The sequence below is a fragment of the Salarias fasciatus genome, chromosome 3, assembly GCF_902148845.1.
Source record: "Salarias fasciatus chromosome 3, fSalaFa1.1, whole genome shotgun sequence".
Classification (NCBI taxonomy): domain Eukaryota; kingdom Metazoa; phylum Chordata; class Actinopteri; order Blenniiformes; family Blenniidae; genus Salarias; species Salarias fasciatus.
Genome location: NC_043747.1, coordinates 26,735,401 through 26,754,761, shown reverse-complemented (window position 1 = coordinate 26,754,761; position 19,361 = coordinate 26,735,401). Strand labels below are relative to the sequence as shown.

General features: G+C 48.0%; 1 long non-coding RNA gene and 1 pseudogene across 1 annotated transcript; one reads left to right on the top strand and one right to left on the bottom strand.

Moving 5' to 3' along the window:
- Positions 1-88: 88 nt before the first annotated feature.
- LOC115381891 (uncharacterized) lies at positions 89-980 on the bottom strand. The gene is made up of 3 exons (XR_003930479.1): positions 924-980; positions 591-710; positions 89-145 (listed from the first exon to the last, which is right to left on the bottom strand). It is a non-coding gene; the product is annotated as an uncharacterized LOC115381891 (long non-coding RNA).
- Positions 981-17,691: 16,711 nt separating this feature from the next.
- Positions 17,692-19,080, top strand: LOC115386137 (tripartite motif-containing protein 16-like; annotated as a pseudogene).
- The last annotated feature ends 281 nt before the right edge of the window (positions 19,081-19,361 follow it).

The window sequence follows — 19,361 nt, the reverse complement described above, 5'->3', positions numbered from 1 at the left end:
CATCTGCAGCATGTAGGCCAGAGCTGAGCAGTGGATCTCAGAGAGTTCCTTCTCTGATGTGTTCTCTGACTTCAGGAACTCTTGGATCTCCTGATGTACTGAGAGGTCCTTCATCTCCGTCAGACAGTGGAAGATGTTGATGCTTCTGTCAGGAGACATTTTATCACTGTTGATCTCCTTCAGCGAAGTGGTGTCTGCATGCAGTGTCTGACCTGGGGGGGGGCTGGATACTACATCGGGAGCCGTGAATGGAGTGCTGGATGGGCCCCCCCCACCTTAAATTCTGCGCCCCCCACCCCCGGGCCTGGGACAGTAGACCCATCATCATTCTCTTTTCAATAATCTCACCTGTGTCCCTGTTTGAATAAGATGTTTGTGTGTGTGTGTGTGTGTGTGTGTGTGTGTGTGTGTGTGTGTGTGTGTGTGTGAATTTATGCGACTTATTTGAGAGATGCTGATCGTGTGTGTGAGAGTTGGTTTTATGTGTTTGTTCAAGTGATTCTAGTAGAATATGGATGAATTAAGAGGTGTGTGAGAGTTAAAAATTAGTTCTGTTTAACGAGAGACTGAATAAACAAACAGTTTCTCACTTTGAGTCTGAAGGTCCAGGTTCACCACTGAAGTCTGGTGGTTCATCTTTTGATATATCACTCTTCATCAACAGCCTGCTGGATCCTGAAGACTCTGCTGTGTGTCTGAGCTGCTGACATCTACACCCCCCCCCCCCCCCCCCCCCCCCCCCCACACACACACACACACACACACACACACACACACACACACACACACACACACAAACACATTTTCAAGAAGTTAATCATAAACACAATAGTAAAGAGATGAACCACATCAAAAGTCAGACCCTCACGGCGCAATAATGTTTATGGACTCTGGACTCTGCAGGAGCAGCTGACGTCTCTCACCTGTCCTCAGACTCTGATCTGTCCTCCTCTTCATCCACACCAGACATGTTCAGTTAGACTGAGAGAGAAAACAGCAACCCCCCCCCCCTCACACACACACGCGCGCGCACACACACACACACACACACACACACACACACACACACACACACACACACACACACACACACACACACACACACACACACACACACACACCTGGAGTTAGAACACTGGTTTGACAGCAGAACAATTAAAAGAATGAAACAAACCCAGAAAAGTGGCTGAGCAACACATTGAGGAAGAAATCTCTCCAGCAGGAGGAACAGGAAGTGTGGGTGGAGCCTCAAACCCAGCAGGTTGCCAGGTCTGACAGTAAATCAGCCTCACAGCTCAAAACTGACTCACTAAACCATGTTTAATGTCCAGCAGTGCTGCTCCAAACACAGTGGATTCTAATGTTAAAAAAACACCTTGATCATTCAGTGAGCATCATTTAACCCTTTGGAGAGACTCCAACAAGGGTTTGATCTGAAACTGTTCACATTTTAAAATTCTTTCAAAACTCAAAAGTTTAAAAAAACTTTAAAGAGGCTCAAATTCTGCCTCAAATTCTGAATGAAAACCATTTGGATCAAACACAGAGACTTGTTCTTTTGTTGAACAAAATGGAGCCCTTAGAAACCGCCTTCTCCTCCGTCTCCAGGCTCGTGGGTTCAGCGGGTCACAGGTACCTTGCGTTCGTCGTTCTGTTGCTGTCACCAAAACGGCAGGACAGGTTTCAGCACGTTTATTATCAAGTCACACAACCTGCGCTCCCGTGCTCTCTCTCTGGCTCCCCCTCAGCTAAGTTCTTACAAGGCAATACAAAACCGGGACAGTCATTTTCAACATCGTGCAGAGTAAGAAAAAAACAGAAAACAACAACAAATCCCTCTAAATAATAATGGAATAATATGCAAAGAACTGCCTAAATAATACCAAAATCAAGGAATGAAAATCAAAATGATGATCTCCACATCAAATGTGCCAGTCGTCCTCAGTCACACGTGAAATGTCCTCATTTCAATGAAATACCATCAAGGTGTGCACAAGCAACACAACAGAAGTAATGCTCTAAACACTATGCAAAACAACCGGCACAAACTCTCACAGTGCAATTGTTTTTTTTTTCTTTTTTTTTTCTTTCTTTCCCAGTGTCTGATTCATGTCATAGAACAGTCATGAACTCAGAAACAGAACCATACCAGAGTACAACAACAAACACAAGGTACTAAATCCACAGCCTGAAACACGTCATTTTACAAAGTCCCTGTACTGATGTGGGGAAAATCCAGCATCCAGAGCGGGACACAACAGGATGGACCACTGGGGAAACAGGCGGGAGCCTGCTGGGCTGTGAAACAGTGGGAGAATGTGTCGGAGAGGGTGGGGCACTCTGAGGAGCTGCCTCACTTGCCCCGTCCCTGTTGGCACATGGTGGGGGAAGGTGGGCCAAAGAGCAGTAATGAGAGGGACTGCTGAGGGGGTGTCGTCCAGTCCAGGTGAAAATGTCTCTCTTGGGACATTTTCTAAGTCACTTTTGAAAGATTTGTGTGTGTTGTGTTCACAATCCATGTCTGTAAAGGAGTTTTCCTTGGATCTGTAATCACATAGGTAACACCAAGACACCATCTTTTGACACGAGCTTCAAAATGACAAAAGGCCTTTTCCATCTCGGAGCAAGTTTGTTCATCTTCTGAGCTGGATCATCCAGGAGGACAAGGTCTCCTGGCTTGTGCGGATGAAAAACAACCTTTTTGTCATATTGTGTCTCCTGACGCATCTTACTCAGTGCTGCATTTTTAGCTGCATCAGCAAATGCATGTGGAAGGCATGAAGTCAGGAAAGCAGCATGAGCTGCAGGTGCAGCTGGTGTAAGGCCAATAACAGATACGTCTGGCTCTCTGAAGTGTAGGTTCCACATTTAAATGCCCATTTCACTTATTCCCATGCAACACAGAAAAACCGTAAGAATGAGTACTTTTGGCAGAACAACCTGAAAGTTCACCGGTGAATGGGGATTTAGTTTTTCCGGAGGTACAGAATCCCAGGCCGAATGGTCAATCAATCAATCAATCAATTTATTTTTTGTATCGCCCAGTATCACAACAACAGCTGCCTCAGAGGGCTTCAAGATGTTACAATGATTGGTAAAAATAAAAACAGTGAATAAGCATAATATTAATATGTCAAATTCACAGTAACGAGACAAAACGAACCAACCACCGCCTTAGACCCTCACATCCGGCAAGGAAAAACTCCAAAAACCCAGTGGGAAAAGAAGAAATCTTGGGGAGAACCACAGTATGGAGGGATCCCTCTCCCAGGGACGGACAGCTTTGGCAACAGCTAGCATGAGACAATAAGAAGTAAAGCCTAGGACTATGTTGAGGACAATGGTGAGGTTGGGAAACTCATGCCACAGTTTCCTCAGTGAAGGGGAAGACTTCCTCAGTTTACCAGTAGGGGCATACTTGCACTGTCTTTCACCCATGAAACGACTGTACTGAGACATTCGTCATCCTGCTGAGTTAGATTATCATGTGCGGCTGTGTCTGCAGTAGGTTGTGTGTCAGTGACAGCTACAGTAACACACTGCTCGGTTGTGTCAATCTAGTCTGTGCTGAGGCGTCTGGACAAGGCATCAGCGTTGCCATGCTGTTTACCTTCCCGATGTGTCATTGCGTAATCATAGACACCCAGTTCAAGGACCCATCTGCTGCGTCTGCCGGTGGGGTCGTTGTCCACTGGGGTTTTCTTCAGGCTGAGCAGGGCTTATGATCTGTGATAATCACAGTGATCTAAGAAATTGTTCATTTATCTTGTCAAACATTTTCACGGGTAAGGCATTACTTTCTGAGTTACATATTAACAAAGGAAACATTTGCACTGACCTCATTTATGTTGTATTTAGATCAGGGATGGGCAACTGGCAGCCCGCACTCTCCCTCCGTACGGCCCCCCAATTAATTTTTGAAAAAGAAAAAAAAATGTGTGTTTTGCTGCACATATTGAGTTACCGGTGTGGAAGAGAGAGAGGCACGCTACCGCCACCGCCGCCCCCCGCCCAGTCGAAAATTTCACGGGAGCATGGAGCATGGCCCGCCACCGGGGCATCAAGACAAATGTGGCCCTCTCCATCATTTAAGTTGGGGGTGGACTCCAGAGAAACGCATGCAGTAATTCTCCCTCTGAAGTTGAGAAGCAGACCAGTCAGAGCTGAGCACAGTAGGCAGGCGGCTGGGGAGGCAGTTCAGATCAGCAGGCAGAATGGTTCCAAAGACTGAAAGCCAGAAACTCGGGTTAATGAGGCACCGATGGCTGCGAACAATCATGTACACACAAAACCAAGACTCTGATGAAACCCCAAGTCATCAGAGTCAAAACTCTGGAGATTTGCTGCTGCCAAAAAGAGATAACATCTCATCCCAGCACCAAGCCTGTCAGAATTCACATTGAACATGTAGTTTTACACATGAAAAGCAAGTTTTAAGTTTTGCAAGGAAATTTAGCCATACTAGGAATTAAAAATTTGATGAGGCAGATGGACTAGAGTTAAGAAGATTTGACAAAATACTGATTTCTTGTGCAGTTTTTGTCAACCTTGGTGACAGCATTGTGTACCAGGAGTAAAAGCATGTTGATGTAACCTTGTGCTGATGAATTGACTCTGCTGGTGAATTTAGGTCATTTATATTATTAGGGTGGGCCTTCTGGTCTGTTGAACATATATTTTTTAATGTCAGTGAAATAAAACAGAAAACTTGAAAATCTGTATCTTTTTATTTCCAAAACACACTGCAACATGACAACATTTGGCAACATGAACATGAATAATAAGCAAAAGTGACTAAGTTTTTATCTGTCACATACACGTAGAAGATGGCAGTGAAATGTAATTGAGTTACTTACAAGGCCGTGCACACATATTTGAAAACCCAAAATAAACACCAAAACACTCCAAATAATATAATTCAGAAGAAAGTATATAAGGAGAACACTAGTGCATTTAGAATGTGCAATTTAAATCTCTGATATAGTGAACAAAAATGTCATGCAGAGCAATTTGAGTAGAAAGAATGAGGTAATTTTTACAATATGTAAGGTGCACATATAATAATTTTGGCACACTTCACTTCCGTTAGTTTTCTGCACATGGGACAGTACCACTCACCTTTTGGGGCTTTGTCGAATTTGAAATAGTTCGAGTGTAGCCAGTATGAAGCGATAAAAAATAAAAATGATTCATACATGGCACTTTTAAAATGACTATTATGACTTGACGTGACTCGTCGAGTCAAAGGATTCGAGTCAAGTCCAAGTCTAGAGTCTAGAGTCACTGAGCTTAGAGTCCAAGCAAGTCCAAGTCTTTTTTTGATTTTATCAAGTCGAGTCAAAAAGTCATAAAATCGTGACTCGAGTCCGAGTCTCGAGTCCAAGTCTCCCATCTCTGAGTCTAGTTGTAAAAACGTGTCAAGGGCTAACAGTGGAAACAGGATCAGCTGAGCTCAGTTTTCAGCAGTGGCGATTGCTCTAAGACTGCAAGGGAAGCTCAACTTCCCCTAAAATGTCAAAAAATAAGTGGTAGAATATTTACTGTTGTGTGAACATTTCATTCACTAAATATGCGCTACAACACGTTCATCTTTTGTTCAGATTCGGCTACTTATCTCAGGTAATTGACTCGGCTTTTTTCTCACTCCTCCTCGCAGCTGCACGGCGCTTTAAACAGCTGGACGCTGAGCGTCCATGCGGAAGCTAGAGTGGGTTGTTCTGCTGCAGTGAAACTGGACGCTCATTGGATAAAATGCTGGGCTGGTCCCGCCCACGGTCGCTCAGCGTCTCTGGGGATCTATGGGGCAGTGGGCTGGCCTGGACGCTGGGCTTCTGTATGGTGATTGGATGATCTGTGTGAAGCTTGATTGACAGCGAAATGAGCAAATCAGTGATCTTGAAGTAAAAAAAATGCACCAAAGCGCTTCTGAAGTTTTTCATTCTGTTGTTCTGAGTTGATTCGGAGGCTTTGCTGATCCCTGGAGACTTTGTGTTTGTGAAAAACGACTAGTGTTGTGTTTGGAGACTCGTTTCGGTCTCTCTGTGGTTTCTGTCCTCGACTAGCAGCTGTGGAGCTTCTCCCCTTCTCTCACACAGCTCCAGCCTCCAGCCTCCAGCAGCTCGCTAGCTGCACACAACGGCAGACAATGTGAATGTTGTGGACCGGATTTTGGCGAAGCCATTTGATATTCTTCCTTACGAAGAGAAAATTGGTGTTAAAGTGCAGAACAGATCAACTCCGAAGACTGAGCTGGTGCCGAAAGGTGGGGAAAAGTAACAGGTCCTTTCAGCTGTCCTGGTCTGACCAGGTGAGCTGCTGACTGGAAGCGCTGTCACCAATAAAATGTCCTGCTGGCCACGCCTCTGGATGAAACTATCTCAGGGAGGTGTTGTCTGGTCACAAGTGGGCTTTGAGGGTCTGTCTAACTTTGACAGGGCATACAAAAGGCATGAAAGCTAATAGAATTTACATACAAAAAACAGATTACACATATTACAGTGTATGCTGAAAATGAGCTTCCCCTCTTTGGAAGACCAGCAGCCGCCACTGGTTTTCAGTGTCACAGCAAACAGACTCAATTATTTTTTAAATGTTGTATTTCATTTCTTTTCTATTAAACTTGGGGAAGAAATCCTAAAAATATTTTGCCTCTTTGTCATTGTGGGTTTTTGTGCACAGAATGATGAGGAAACAAAGAAATGAAATGATTTTGGAATGAGACTGAGACATGTGCAGAAAGTGACAGAAAACTGTCCAGATGCTCTGTTTGTGGTGAGGTAAAGGCCTCCACACACTACAGGATGATCGGGCCGAATTTTGCCCCGATCTTCTCCTCCCGATCGAAGCCGACAGGGTCCGATTGTCGGGAGTATGCAAAGAGTTCGGGTCCGATCTTCGTGTAGTGTGCAGTGTGTTCCCAGAGATTTTTTTTCCGGTCGGAGCCTCTCGGGAGGCGTCGGAAGGGGAGATCGTAGATAATGAACATGTTTAATATTTCCGATCGCAAATCCTGTAGTGTGTGGAGCTCTGAGAGGCGCTGATCAGCTCCGAGTAGAGCTGTCCACACCCTCGAAATAAAGCTCACTGATTGGGTGAACAGCTCCGTCTCACCAAGGTGCCGCTGATTAAAAAAATCTCCTCTCAGCTGTCAGAGCTGGATGAATATGTCTGTGAAATATATTCACTATATATGACAGTGAAACAGAAAAGCCAGAGCTCTAAACTCAGCTGTACAGAAAGTGATGTTAATCCTGTCGCTCCTGGATGAACTGGATTTCCTCCATTCAGACCCAAACTCCGATCTAATATCTGCATCTCCGCCAGTCCTGCAATAATCCCAAAGTTTTAATTCATCTCCGTTATTAACCATCACGGCAGAATGGGGAAGAAAAAAATAACAGTAATCAAAGAAAAAAAAAGGAAGTGCACTGAAGGAGTGATGCCGATGTGAATGAATGAACTGCGGGAAGATCAGGAGAAGAAGATCGGGTGCGATCTGTCCTCTGTTGTCTTGTAGTGTGTGGTGTCTGAATCGGGGAAGATTGAAAAAATCCTGTAGTGTGTGGCGGGCTTTACGTCTCCAGCCTCCTTTGCTAATGCAGGAACTGAAGCAGCATCCAGACCTGCTCTTCCCACACTGTGAGGTTGTGAATGTTGCTTCGCTGTTATTTGACTCTCTGTCTCCATCCTCAGGCCCTGCATCACTGAACACACCGTCCTCTGAAAAAGTATTGGTCAAATTCAAATGACTAACTCAATACTGAACACAGATACTCATTTGGAAAACATTTTAGACACTGACTTGAATCACAATTTAAGTCAATAATTTCTTTAGTTTGCCATGAACTTATATAGACTAGATACAAGAGAGTTTTGTCAAAACATCACAACACGGTGATCCAGAACTGTGACCAAACCAGGCCCTTGAAAGGTCTCTCACCTGGTCGACTGTGGTCTTCAGTCTGAATGTCTTTGAACAGTACTTCTCTCTGGACACAGTATGAATCAAGAAAATGTAATTTGTGCTGAGAAAACTGAACAAAGTCCTGATGCTTGACTTAACATGCAGAAAAATTTAAGAAAATCCTCACATAGGATTAGATTCATATCTATAAATGCTCACTTCTGTACAAACTTCTGAGTTCAATCTCATCCAGTGATTTCCCTGCAGAGTGGAAAGATGTCCTTTTTCCAATGACTAAAGCAGTTTGGAAGCTCTGACCAGTCATGATGTGGGAACTGGTAACCTGTAGAAGTCTCTATGAACACGGAGTTCATGTCCCAGAAAGTCTGCTACTTGATCCAGTTTGCTGTTTGTTCAGATGAAGGACTTGTGACAGTGTGGCCACGTGTTTTCTGAGCTGCTCAGGGTGCTTTGCTCCACACAGGCTGACATTAATATTCAAACAACCCTGCCCTCTGCAGTCGCTCCTTGGCTTGGGTCTTCATAAAGAAAGATGTTTGTGGCACCAACACCACATCCGGTTCTTTTACTGCTCAGCAGTGACGGAGCTTCCTCCACTTTCAGCGTGAGCAGAACTGCAACTTTCTTCTTTTCCCCACAACTTCAATTCTTCTGAAATAGCTGCAGAGCTGTTGGTCGATCTTACAATCGGCTATTCTAACACTTTTTCAGATGAAAAATTGAAATGAATGATTACAGAAGACCTCACTTTGGGATTTACCAGAATGCAAAATACTTGTCAAGAGCAGTTCGCAGTCTCATCTCTGCCAGCCAGTGAGGAGGATCTGCAGCTAGTGGTAGCTCTCTTGCTGAGTCTCAGAGCGCGCACACACACACACAAAGGCACATGAGTCAAAAGTAGACATGGTGCTGTCCATGGTGCTGAAGGATTGCTTAAACACACCTGAGGAAAGATTTTTAATTCCTGACTCACTCTCAAATGAACTAATGCATGCACGCACACACGCACGCACGCACACACGTATGCACATATGAATGCACGCGCACACACGCACACACGCACACAAACACACACAAATGCACAAAAGTCTAAATAGACATGGTGCTGTCCATGGTGCTGAAGTATCATCTGAACACACCTGAGGGAGCATTTTCCCAGTTATGTATCCAAGGGTTGAAGTACACAAGGGATTTTCAACTTTATCAAAAATAAAATAGACGATGTCAACAAAACTTTACACTAAGCTGTCAGAGTTAACTCCTCTTAAATGACATGACTTGGTTTCAGGCCTGTTCAGTTGAGCAAATTGAAAAAGAAACCAAAAGCCTCTGGAGCTCTGAAACGAGCCAACAACAACAGTCCAGCAGTGAGTTCTGGAGTAGTGTGGAGTAAAGAGAGTACTCATCCAGCAGGAGGGAGGTGGAGCTGGAGTCTGGAGCCCATGTAGGATGCAGGTGGAGTGGTGAGGTCCCACAGGTATCCAGCGTTGCCAGAGGAACTGTGAGCTTCCAGGGTGGCTCAGAGCGCCACCTGGTGCAGGAGTCTTTCTCCTCAGGTGACCACAATCCAACAAGCAGCAGTTGAGACCAAGTCACAGAGCAGCTGAGTGAACTGGCTGCAGTTCACCGTCAGTCTCTGTTCACTCACTGCTCACTGATCCAGTGAGCGGCTGATTCAGTCCCAAAGTCCTTCAAACTCTGTGCCAGAGTTCTCAAACTGAGTCTGCTGCCAGATATCTTGTCCATAATCTGGAGACACTGGCTAATTCAGACACTTTTAGTCCACACTGCTCAAACCCTGCTGAGACCACCAGCTCCCAGCTGCTGTGTCCTCCTCTGCTCCTCTCTGTGTCTCTCACCAGACAGCTGCAGCAATCACAGCCTCAGCTGCAGCTGAACCAGAGAACCTGAAGCCAGCTGCATTCAGCAGCTCTCCTCTCTGGAAGAACCTCAGTGACAGAAAGGAATGGGATCCATAGTGATGAAGGTCGTGGAAGCAGATTTATAAACGAGCCGAAAAGTCTTACTATTGTAGCAGGAGGAGGCCCTCTCCTGGCTTGTAATAATTAACCAATCCCGCCAGGGGGAGCTGTGTATAAAAGAGGGCCATTCTCACTGGTGCAGCCTCTGCTGCTGGTTCTAGAGTAGACCCCGCCCCTGGGCTTCCTCACTTCCTGGTGTGAGCTGTGTGAGCCGTGCGAGCTGTGTTTGCCTGCTGGGCTGCGTCTGGGATCATTTCCCTCTGAATCTGGGTGTCAACTTGCTGCTAGAGGAGTGAGTATAGCTGTCCTCCTGGAGGCGCACCTTTTTTTGTTTGAGTGTGTTCACCTTTATTTTCAGCGAGTGAGAGTGTCCACGTGTGTCTGGGGTGATCCTTCCGAGGCCTTCATTCCCTCTTCTACCCGCGTCCCACCGGTAAGCCTCAGCTCCTGTTTGGGCTCCCCCTCTTCCCCTTCTTTTAAAGAGAGTGAATGTGTTTTTGAAGTTTACTATTTAATAAAGATTTTCTGTTGGCCAGAACCCACGTCTCCTGCTTCTTAAAGCCACGAACCTGAGTGTCCTCACCAATCATTACTTTTTAGTTATTTCCTTGGGTGCAAGTCCCAAGGCGGCGTTGTCTGGCTTCCTTTTACTTGATTCATCTCGCCACAAACTTGGCGTTGTCGGCAGGATCGCTTTTGGTTAGCAGAGACGTGTGTTCTGGTCTTTTTGTTTTTTTCTCTTTGGTGTTTCATCTTCCATATTCTGTGTGTATATCTTTGTTTGGAATTTACTGTTCTTTTTTTCGCTTCTTTAAGGACAAAACAGCTGCCAGGTTCCGGTGAGTCAGTTAGGGTGTAGTTATGGGGGAAGAACTGCAAGAATTGAGGGAGTTGGTTTCACAGTTAAGAGCAGACAATGAGAGGTTGCGACGGGAACAGGCTGCGGCTGCGCCTGGTCCTAGCTCTGCCTCTCACTCTGGGTTGGCACCACCTCCTCCCCCCTCCATTTCTAGTGCCCCTATCACAGAAAGATTGGTTTTCGTACCTCGAGACAGAAAATGCCCCAGTTTCAGGGGAAGGTCAGGAATGGCGTTAACTGAGTGGATTGAGGAAGTCCAAGCCTGCATGAGGGCACGCCATTTATCCCCATCCGATCAGGCATTTTTTGTATTTGATCACCTTGAAGGAGAGGCAAGGGAGGAAATAAAGTACCGCCCCAGCGCAGAGAGGGATGATCCAGACAAGATTTTCACTATTTTACAGGAACTGTATGGTTGCTCTGAGTCCTATGTAGCCCTGCAGGAAGCATTCTTCTCACGGCGGCAACAGGAGGGGGAAACGCTCCAGGGGTTCTCCCTCGCCTTGATGAGCCTGATGGCGTCGGTGAAAGCATGTGCACCTGAAGGGGGAGTACCAAATTCTGAGGTTCTGCTGCGGGACCAGTTTGTGGAATATGTGATGGACGGTGCCCTCCGTCGCGAGTTAAAACAGCTGGTGCGTCGACAGCCTACGGCCTCCCTGCTTGAGGTGAGGAGGGAGGCGATCCGCTGGGAATGTGAGGGTTTGCCTGGGGGAGCCCGGGGTCGAAGTCACTCTGTTCCCTCGGTGCTTGGTCTGCAGTATGGGGTGCGTGGCAATTCTCATGGTGTAGCTACCCCGCCCCCAGTGTCAGAGCTTCAGGAGATAAGGGAGATGTTGAGGCTCCAGCAAGAGCAGTTAAACAACCTCACTCAAAGCCTTGCTGCAGTACAGAACCCCCAGCCGCATCGTCCTCCACCTCGTCTGGGTCCCATTATATGCAGACGCTGCCAGCAGCCGGGTCACTATGCAAGTGATTGTGATGGTGTGCGTGTCCCTCGTACCCGGTCCTCTTCTCCTGCACCTCAAATGGCCAGAAGGCGTCCTGCTCAGGAGTCGGAAAACTAGCGCCCGCCGAATTGCAGAGCCACAGTTTGGGCGGGGCGGACACTGGCTCCAGAGCTGTTTCTGATGAGGGAGAAGAAACTTGTCACCTTATGTCATCTTGTCCACAGGTGAATGTGTGCATGGGGGAAGTTGAGGTTCCGTGCCTTGTTGATACTGGGTCCATGGTTTCTACTGTCACGGAGAGCTTCTTTCTCCAGCATTTTGAGCCCTGGGGTCGGGAGAGACTCCAGTCGTGCCATTGGTTGCAGCTCAGAGCAGCTAATGGGTTAGCCATTCCCTATATCGGCTACCTGGAGCTGGACGTGAAGCTCTGTGGTAAATTCATGGCACGATGTGGGGTGTTGGTGGTCAAGGACCCTCCTGGAGGTCAGTCCTCTCGGGTCCCTGGTGTCTTGGGGATGAACATCATTCGCAGGTGTTACAAGGAGCTCTTTAGCTATCATGGGTCCAATTTCTTTGATTTACCCTCAGTAGCTGGAGCTCCAGAGCCAGTTGTGCAGGCATTACAAAAGTGTTGTCAGGCCAAGGAGCAGGTGCACAGGGATGCCGCTGGTAGGGTAAAGGTTCGAGGCCACAAAGCTTGTCATATCCCTGGTGGCACATTGAAGATAGTTGCGGCAACCTGTTCAGAGCGCTACTCGGGTAACAGTGTGTTGTTTGAGCCCTTGGACTCTGGCCTACCTGCTGGATTACTGGTTTCGCCGTCTTTGGTCAGGGTAGTAAGGGGCACGGCCTACATCCCTGTTGTAAATGTTGGTTCTGTTGCCACCCGGTTGTACCCACGCACTGTGGTGGGCACGTTGGAAGAGGTCAGTGTTGTCAGTTTGCCTGCAGGAATCACTGAGGTCCCATCTGGTGTAGCCACCGTGGCATCCCAGACAGTCCCTCCTTCAATAGGGGAACAAATAGATTCCCTGGACTTATCCGCACTCCCCACAGTCGAGCAAGACAAGGTGAAGTCTCTTCTTCAGAGATACGAGTCTGTCTTTTCTACCCACGATGGTGACCTGGGCTGCACTGACCTGATAACCCATGACATTCCTCTGGTGGATGATGTCCCGGTCAGACAGCGTTACAGGCGCATCCCACCATCGGAGTACGAGGTGGTTAAAGAACATATTAACCAGCTGCTTCAGACACAGGTGATCAGAGAAAGCAGCAGCCCTTACGGTTCCCCAATCGTGTTGGTTAAGAAGAAGGACGGCAGTCTGCGTATGTGCGTTGATTACAGGCAGTTGAACAGCAAGACAAGAAAAGATGCTTTTCCCCTTCCACGCATTGAGGAGTCGTTGGATGCTCTAACAGGTGCCCGCTGGTTTTCGACTCTAGATTTGGCCAGTGGGTACAACCAGGTCCCAGTTTCGGAGGCCGATCGGCCCAAGACGGCATTCTGCACTCCTTTTGGTCTGTTTGAATGGAACCGCATGCCCTTTGGACTGTGTAATGCTCCCAGCACATTCCAACGGCTGATGCAGCGGCTGTTTGGAGACCAGCAGTGTCAGTCATTGCTTCTTTACCTTGATGACATTGTGGTTTTCTCCTCTACCGTTGACCAACATCTGCAGCGGCTGGAGGTGGTGCTTGGGCGACTTCAACAGCAAGGCCTCAAGGCCAAATTAAACAAATGTGCGTTTTTCCAGCGGGAGGTGCTGTATTTGGGCCACATAGTCTCTGATAAGGGGGTGTCTACAGATCCCAGCAAGGTGGAGGTTGTTGCTAAGTGGCCGCCTCCTACAAATATTTCAGAGCTGCGGTCGTTCCTTGGTTTTGCCAGCTATTATCGCCGCTTTGTTGAGGGTTTCGCAAAGTTGGCGGCACCCCTGCACCGGCTGGTTGCTGAATTGGGGGGCAAGAAAGGTAAGCCGACTGAGCGGGAGGTTCCTGAGAAATGGTCAGACGAATGTCATCGAAGCTTTGAGGCACTAAAGGCTAAGCTAACTTCTGCACCCGTGCTGGCATATGCCGACTTTTCTTTGCCGTTCATCCTGGAAGTGGATGCCAGCTTTGGTGGCCTTGGAGCTGTGCTCTCGCAGGAGCAGAATGGGAAGGTTCGGCCAATAGCTTTTGCCAGCCGAGGCCTGAAGCCCACTGAGCGCAACATGTCGAACTATAGCTCAATGAAACTGGAGTTCCTGGCGCTCAAGTGGGCAATGACTGAAAAGTTTAGGGAGTATCTGCTAGGTCACAAATGCATTGTGTACACAGATAACAATCCCCTCAGTCATCTGTCCTCGGCTAAGCTTGGTGCCACAGAGCAGCGTTGGGCTGCTCAGCTGGCCTCATTTGACTTTGAGATAAAGTACCGATCTGGGAAAAGTAATAAAAATGCAGATTCTTTGTCTCGCCAGCACCCAACTGAACCACAGGCCTTGGAGGCCATGATCCCGGGTACACCACTGCCTGAGCCTCTACAGCAAGCTTTGAGGGGTGAGTCTGCTGCAGCCATGCAGGCTGCGGTTGTAGCCCTGCCTCACCATGCAACATCTGACATTCAGGCCCTCCAGCAAGCTGACCCTGTTCTCCAGGAATTTTTTGTGTTCTGGAGACGTAAGCAGCGACCAAATGCTCAGGAGCGGAAGCAACTATCTTCGCCTGTTCTGGCATTGGTTCGCCAGTGGGACCGGTTGGTTGAGAGAGACGGGGTCCTTTACCGGGAAATCTTCCGCCCTGATGGGGCTGAAGCAGTGCTTCAGTTACTGTTGCCTGCTGCTTTAAGGGAAGAGGTACTTACTCAGGTTCATCAGGGGCACGGTCATCAAGGTGTGGAGAGGACTCTGGAGCTGTTGCGACAGCAGTGTTATTGGCCAGGGATGTCTTCAGTGGTGGCTCAGTGGTGCCAGGCCTGTGAACGTTGTCAAGTTGCCAAGGATTCCCAACCAGCTGCTCGGGCCTTCATGGGGCATTTGCTGGCGTCTCGCCCACATGAGATTTTGGCCATAGACTACACTGTGTTGGAGCCTAGCCATAATGGACTAGAGAATGTCCTCGTTATGACAGACGTTTTCAGTAAATACACCCTTGCAGTGCCCACTCGGGACCAACGGGCCTCGACTGTGGCCCAGGTTCTGGCGTCTGAATGGTTTTTCAAGTTTGGTGTTCCTGCCCGCATACATTCGGACCAGGGCCGTAACTTTGAAAGCTCCCTGATCCAGCAACTTTGTAGCCTATACAGCATTGAGAAATCCCGCACCACACCGTACCACCCAGCTGGTAATGGCCAGTGCGAACGTTTTAATCGCACTCTCCACAACCTTTTGCGTACGTTGCCAGTGTCCCGAAAAAGAGACTGGCACTCCTGTCTGCCACAAGTGCTATATTCTTATAACACGACCCCCCATCAGGCCACTGGTGAATCCCCATTCTATTTGATGTTTGGACAAGAGCCGAGGTTACCAGTTGACTTCTTGCTGGGGAGGGTCCCAGACCCTGTTGGTGGTGATGTCCATGAATGGATTCAGGAGCACCAGGCCCGGTTGCATGTAGCATTTGAGGGGGCCCGGGAACGATTAAGGGTTGCGGCGGAGCGCAGAAAGAGAAACTACGACTGTCGTGTCCGAGATGTGCCTCTGATGGAGGGCCAGTTGGTGCGGTTACGGGATTTCAGTTCGAGGGGGCGCCATAAGATTCAAGACCTATGGGGCCCTGTGGTGTACAGAGTCTTGAGAGCACCAACAGGTGGGGGATCGGTGTACACCATTGCCCCTGTGGATGATCCCACCAAAGTCCGCCAGGTCAACCGCACCCTGTTGAAAGCTGTGGTCGGGGCGGCTCCTCAAGATGGTGCCCCGGCTGTTGGTTCACCCCCCGATGGCCAGACTGGGTCTGAGGATGAACCTTCATGTGACGGAGATTTGTTTCTTCTTGAGCAGGAGGTCCCCCGAATAAGATCCGCTCAGACAACCGCAGTAACCCAGACAACTCCTCAGTTGTTGCTCTCACCATCATCAGGGCTGGATTCTGCTATGGCCGAGTGTCCACCCTCCCGTTTGCCGGCCGGTCCCTCAAGACAATCCGATGTCTCCAGCGAGGTAACAGTGCGACGGACGGCAAGGGCAACTGCTGGTCAGCATCCAAATGTCCATCACTTACCACGGTCCGTGCAGGAACCTACCCAACGGGATGCAGGCCCTTCTCGCTCAGCCTCTAATGCCATGGTCACTGTTTTTAGGCCATGGGATTAGCTGGTCCCTTGAGAGCTAAGGGGTAATCGTCGGGGCGACGATTTCTAAAGGGGGGGCAGACTGTAGCAGGAGGAGGCCCTCTCCTGGCTTGTAATAATTAACCAATCCCGCCAGGGGGAGCTGTGTATAAAAGAGGGCCATTCTCACTGGTGCAGCCTCTGCTGCTGGTTCTAGAGTAGACCCCGCCCCTGGGCTTCCTCACTTCCTGGTGTGAGCTGTGTGAGCCGTGCGAGCTGTGTTTGCCTGCTGGGCTGCGTCTGGGATCATTTCCCCCTGAATCTGGGTGTCAACTTGCTGCTAGAGGAGTGAGTATAGCTGTCCTCCTGGAGGCGCACCCCTTTTTGTTTGAGTGTGTTCACCTTTATTTTCAGCGAGTGAGAGTGTCCACGTGTGTCTGGGGTGATCCTTCCGAGGCCTTCATTCCCTCTTCTACCCGCGTCCCACCGGTAAGCCTCAGCTCCTGTTTGGGCTCCCCCTCTTCCCCTTCTTTTAAAGAGAGTGAATGTGTTTTTGAAGTTTACTATTTAATAAAGATTTTCTGTTGGCCAGAACCCACGTCTCCTGCTTCTTAAAGCCACGAACCTGAGTGTCCTCACCAATCATTACTTTTTAGTTATTTCCTTGGGTGCAAGTCCCAAGGTGGCGTTGTCTGGCTTCCTTTTACTTGATTCATCTCGCCACACTATTAATATTTTGTAAAAGTCAGCAGCTCCCCCTGCTGGACACACAGAGAAGCAGCATATGAAAGCTCAAAGCTGGTTTCATGAAGGAACCATCAAGTTGCCGAGGCTCAGGCTGACTGTAAAGATGTTATCAAGATTCAGACTGAGAGTTCAGAGGCTGCTCAGGGTGAGAGGCACTAAGCCATCTGAGCTTCTCTTCTCTCCAGACCAGTCTTTGTTGGAGGAAGTGGATCAGAAGAGAGCTGAAAAGAGCTGAAAGACTTCAAAAATACTTTCTCTGCTTCACATGAAAAACACCTGAGCTGAACTGTGTCCGTCTCCTGCGACCAACAGCGAAACTTTACAGTTTAATGGAGGTTGAAACAAGTTGATAAAGTTCAAACTGATTATCAACATGATTGTAGCCAAAGTTCAAATTGATTCTATCATAGCAAAGGAGGAAGAAACAAAGGTGTGTTTGATTTTATGGGATCTTATCTCAGTAAGATTAAGCAACATGATCTGATCAACAATGTTTTTTATGACTTAAACTTTTATTAGACATTTTACAAGTGTACAAATTGACAAAATTGTAAAAATGACAACACTGGCACCAGAACGAAAAACAAAATTAACATCTACGTCCGTACAATCCCAGAGATCACAAGATGCTGCAGATGTTCCTGCAACCAAAACTCCTGCATGGATTAACATGGATTTTAAGACTGAGCCCTCCACCGTAACTCTGGGAAAACCAGGGTCATTGCAAGTCCCTGCTGTGAATAGTTCAAGAGTGAAGAGGAAAGAGGAAAGCCATGGCTGAGGACTCACATCTTTCTTTTACCAACGCCTGATTTTACAGTTTAATGGAGGTCGAAAGATGCTAAAGTTCAACCTAATCCTATCTGAGCAAAGGTCCAAGAAACTAAGGTGTGTTTGAGTCCTGTGATGAAGTTTAACAACTGCTGAGCAGGAAGAGAAACTCTTCAAACTCTGGCTGCTGTTGAGAGGAGAAAATGGCTCAGAGAGGATCTCAGCTGGATCCACTAAAGTTCTCTTGCTCCAGCTGTCTGGATCTCCTGAAGGATCCGCTGACGGTTCCCTGTGGACACAGCTACTGCAGCAGCTGCATTAAAATCCACTGAGATGAAGAGAAGAAGAAGGGAATCTACAGCTGTCCTCAGTGCAGGAAGGAGTTCAGACAGAGACCCGACCTGGAGAAGAACCTCCTGTTAGCAGAGTTAGTGGAGGATCTGAAGAAGACTGGACTCCAAGCTGCTGCAGCAGAGAGGAGGCAGAAGCAGAAGGAGCTGGAGGAGAGTCGACTAAACATCCAGCAGAGAATCCAGGAGCGACAGAAAGAGGTGAAGCTGCTTCAGCAGCAGGTGGAGGCCATCAATGTCTCTGCTGATGAAGCAGTGGAGAACAGCGAGGAGAGCTTCACCCAGATGATCCATCTCATCCAGAAAAGAAGCCTGGAGGTGAAACAGGAGCTGAGATCCCAGCAGCGAACTGCAGTGAGTGAACTCAAAGAGCTTGAGGAGAAGCTGGAGCAGGAGATCAGTGAGCTGAAGAGGAAAGACGTCCAGCTGGAGCAGCTGGCTCACACAGAGGACCACACCCAGTTTCTGCTCAGCTACCCCTCAGTGTCAGCACTCAGTGAGCCCACACACTCCTCCAGCATCCAGACTGCTCCTCTCAGATACTTTGAGGATGTGGCAGCAGCTGTGTCAGAGAGCAGAGACAAACTCCAGGACATCCTGAGAGAGACGGGGACAAACATCTCTCTGAGAGACACTGAAGAACTTTCACTGCCACAACCACCAAAACCACCAAAACCACAGCCAGAGAGCAGAGCGGACTTCTTACAGTATTCCCAGCAGATCACTCTGGATCCAAACTCTGCTCACAGAAAGCTGTTATTATCTAGCGGGGATAGAAAAGTAATTTTAACATGGGATGATCAGCCTTATCCTGATCATCCAGACAGATTCACTGAATGTTTTCAGGTTGTGAGCAGAGAGAGTCTGACTGGACGATGCTACTGGGAGGTGGAGTGGAGAGGAACAGGAGTTATTGTAGCAGTCACCTACAAGAACATCAGCAGAGCAGGGAGTATCAGTGAATGTGGATTTGAAAATAATGATAGGTCTTGGGCTGTATTTTGTGACTGCAACGGTTTTATATTTGGGCACAACAACACAGAAACTCCCGTCTCAGATCGCCAGACATCCAGAGTGGGAGTGTACCTGGATCACACAGCAGGGATTCTGTCTTTCTACAGCGTCTCTGAAACCATGACTCTCCTCCACAGAGTCCAGACCACCTTCACTCAGCCGCTACACGCTGGAATTAGACTTTATGCCTTTAAGGGGAACTCTGCAGTGTTCCTGAAGCCTGAGTAGAATACTTCCTTCAGATCTCCTTGTGTGTTTCCTAAAAGAAGCTTCACATTTTCTGAGCTGAGACGTTGATGAGATTTCTGACAGGAAGAAGATTCGAAACCTACAGGTGGTCGGCCGTCTTCTCAGAGACTTTCTACGTGGACAACAGGATGTGAGACGAGTGTGGAGAGACAGAAACAAACTGAGTTAATAGATAAAAACATGGAGCTGCAGCCATCAGTCTCCTCACCGATTCCTCAACTGACACTTTTCTAATAACTGGACTCATTTTCAAATCTCCT